This window comes from Rousettus aegyptiacus, unplaced genomic scaffold (assembly GCF_014176215.1).
Source record: "Rousettus aegyptiacus isolate mRouAeg1 unplaced genomic scaffold, mRouAeg1.p scaffold_m13_p_1, whole genome shotgun sequence".
Lineage (NCBI taxonomy): Eukaryota > Metazoa > Chordata > Mammalia > Chiroptera > Pteropodidae > Rousettus > Rousettus aegyptiacus.
Genome location: NW_023416284.1, coordinates 51,421,644 through 51,425,488, shown reverse-complemented (window position 1 = coordinate 51,425,488; position 3,845 = coordinate 51,421,644). Strand labels below are relative to the sequence as shown.

The following is a 3,845-nucleotide window of genomic DNA, read 5'->3' as shown; positions in this document are numbered from 1 at the left end:
AATTTATTATGAGTATATAAAAGTAATTGATCAGAATTAGAATATAAATAAGTTGGATTTTAATAGACTCTTAGTTCTAAATACAATTTTATTCTTTATTTTTGATAAAGAATTTGGAAACAGAGCCTTTATTCAAGGTAAAATAGCAAGGAGTTTCAGTATTTTTTTTTGTTTTACTAACATATTCATTCTCCATGTTAAGCTGCTATTATAATGAAGGGAAATACAATATTAAGGCAGTGAAGATTAACTTCTATACTGAGTTAGAAAAGTAAAATGTTTTCTGGGAAAAATGATATTAAAACAACCACTTTAAAAATTGTGATATATTTCATTGGATATTTTCTCTCTCTCTTTTTTTTTTATGCCTACAGCACCTGGTATTCCTAGGTGGTCTCCCATCCAAGTACTAACCAGGCCTGACCCTGCTTAGTCTTCAAAATCAGACAGGATGGGGTGTGTTCAGGGTAGCATGGCTATAGACCAGGGTAGCATAGCTGTAGACCAGGGTAGGATGGCCATATACTGGATATTTTCTATTAGATTGTTGAAATCATTACTAAAATGAAATTTAAAAAATAAAAAGAAAATAAGACTGTGTAGAAATGATGAGTTTATTTCCCTCCTGATACGCTAACATATTAAACAGCCTTTGTATTAAGAAAATGATGCTGTTAAATTTAAGCTTTTCTTAAAATAAAAATAAAATTAAAATAACTAGTTTGTATTTTTAAAACTATTAGAATATGCAATTTCATTCCTCATAACCCATACACTTAAATAATTATAATTAAGTTGTATAATATTACATAATATTTTGAATATGAGGGAATTTTAAATATAGTTAACATTTATAATCCTTTGTTAATTATATTGTATCTGGTTAACAGAATATTATAAATATTAATTTTAATAGTCATTATAAGCATCTTGGAGTTAAATTAGGGTTATAATTTAGGCATTAATTTTATATGAATTCTGCTATGTGACCACAAATAAGAAATTAATCTGCTCCAAAATGTTCAAAGCCAGTGTCAAGGCAAAAAAAAAAAAAAAAAAGCAAAAAACAAAAACGCCAAACCAACAAAAAAATCACAACCCTCCAAAAAAACCCCTACAAAAAAACAACAAAGGCATTTTGAAATAATTGATGTGTTCAATCAAACCACAAAGACACTACAATGAAGAGCCTAGGTTATTTTGTTTTCTTTGGCATTTCATAAGGTATGCCAGCACTAGATATATTTTTACATTTTATTATAATTTGAGGTAATGAGGTATGTTTAGACAAAGAAACAGTGCATTTAGATTTGGAAGCTTTACTTTTTATTTTCTTAGCTGCATTCCATCCGTTTTGTCAAAAACACAGTTCTAGCAGTTTCATGATGTCCAAATCATTAGAAGCAAAGCTCTTATATATATATGTATCAGGGTAGATTTTTTTATATTGGATTTATTTTGGACAAAAGAACAGGAATAGTCATGAGTTACTTAAGTGATACAGAAATGCTTGAAGAGAAAGCCATGAACAGACCCCCCCAGTAAGAATAATTGTTTTTTTAAAAATGTATAATTTTAAGTCAGAACATTTGTTCTTTATGAACTATGTGATATGATTAATTATAATAGTAGAAATAATGACCTCCTGGCTTCCATTTTAGGACTACCAGCATTTTCCACTAATAAATATAAATATGTAATACTACGTTAAGCAAACTTTTTTTTCATGAAGGTATATCAGAAAAAGTGTTTTGAGGCTAATTAAAATTTATTCTTTTTTTTCTAACTATAAATATGATGTATATACTCATTGTAAAATTAAAATATTAAACACAAATAAAACCCCCACATATTATCTTGCGTGTAGACTGGGTTACATTTTAAATAATAAAAGGTTGTTTCTTCACTTTGTTGGATCTCATGGAAAAAGTATAGTTTCTTGAAATGTGTATCATTGATTTTATTGTTAATGAGAAAAATGGCTCTGCTTTCAGCCTGCAAAATTTTAATTAATATGTGAATATATTTGTGATGGAACAACATGGAAGTTTTTCCATCTTTTATGAAGAAATTAGGGCGAGCCAAATCTTGAAGTTAGATTATGCATGCAGACCTTGTACCTTTCCCCTACTTCCCATTTAATACTGTTAGAGAATATCTGAATTAGCTTTAATTTCCATCATATTTTTTACAACCAGAAAAAAAGACCTAAACAATTTAGAATTGTTTTATTTCTGAAAATAATCTGGGTTGTTTTGGCAGGGTTTTCCTCAATATATTCTAATATGTATGCTTGGTTAAACTTTAAGAGTGAAACATTTATGGGTAGTGATGCTGCTTATATAGAAATTTTTATAGCTTGGTTGCTAATAAATTGAAATTAATATATTACATTTATAAAATGAATGGTTCAAACTCCTTTCCCAAGTAGATTTTTAAATGTATTTTTTTACTCAGAATTTGTTAAACCTCCAAAAGTATCAAAATAAGATGGCATGAATAATAATTGAATTTGATTAGATTTTCCAATTTACAAAATAATTTTCAAAATATGTAGTTAAATAAAAGTATTCAGAAAACAAAAAAGACTTCATGGAGTTAGAAAGGCCATCTGCCATTGAGAATTTAATCATGTTATTAACCAAATATTTTATTGATATTAACCAAATATTCATATTTATGATTCATAAAATAACTTTCTTTTACAATCTCAGTGAATTAGATGGTATTTTTGTTAAATCTGTTCCTTACTACTGATGTAATAAAATGAAGAGTTTTGCAAAATTTGTTTGGAGTTTTCTCCACTTAAAACAATTATATGAAAACTCCTTTACTTTTTACTGTTTCATAATTAAGAATGTCATAGAGCATCTGAAGCTGATGCTATGCATTGTTTCTTATTGTCTAAAAATACTTTTATGCTCAATAGCTGTAAAAGAAATCCCTATAGGAGTGTCTGGATCTCATAATATCCGTACATTCACAGGCTTTCCTAATGTGAAAAAATCCATTATTTTGTAGTTGTCCGAGTCTTTAAAGTCTTTCAGAAAAGGCTTATGAATTTAAGCTCTGCTAATTTAGAGTTGATGATCATGTAAATAGAATTTGACCTAAATGGAATTTGGCCTTTCTTAAGGGAGAGTGCTCATGAATTTACACAATATTATTTTAGTAATGTTTAAATATATCAGGGAATTTTTGAAGTACAATTTATATATAAACTACCAAATGTTAAACTGGATCTTGTGTATTATTTAAACAATAAATTTTCTAACAAGATGAAATAGATTTGTAATAAGTGTGACAAAGAATAGACAAATTTATTCTATAAAAAGTTCATACAACTCAAGAAGAAAAAGCTCATGTAATTCAATACAAAATCCCATTAGTAAATGGGCAAAAGGCATTATTATTTTATAGAAGAGCAACTACAAATGGCTCAGAAATCTAAAAAATATTTTCAACCTCAGTAGTATCTGAAAAAATACAAATAATAGAGTAATGAGATTACTCATAATCAGATTAGCAAATTCTAAAAGACGTAATATTGATAAGAGCAAAATTTGTCTATACTCTTGCTAGGAGTAAAAACTGGTTCTGCTTTTAACAATACATAGCAAAAAAGCTTTACAAAATACATATAATCCATTAGTTTCCATTTTTTGTAATCTATTCAAAGGAAATAATATAACATTCTCGCTAAGATTTATAATAAAAAATATTTAGCACAGCCTTTTTTATAGCAAAGAAAAATTATAAACCTAAAATTCTTAGTGATATAGTTAGGTAAATTATGCACCACTCAAGTGATGAAACATAATGCAGTCATTAATAATAAGTATAAA

General features: G+C 27.4%; 1 pseudogene; it reads right to left on the bottom strand.

The window, feature by feature from the left end:
• Positions 1 to 365: 365 nt before the first annotated feature.
• LOC118606940 lies at positions 366 to 484 on the bottom strand (annotated as a pseudogene).
• Positions 485 to 3,845: the final 3,361 nt, after the last annotated feature.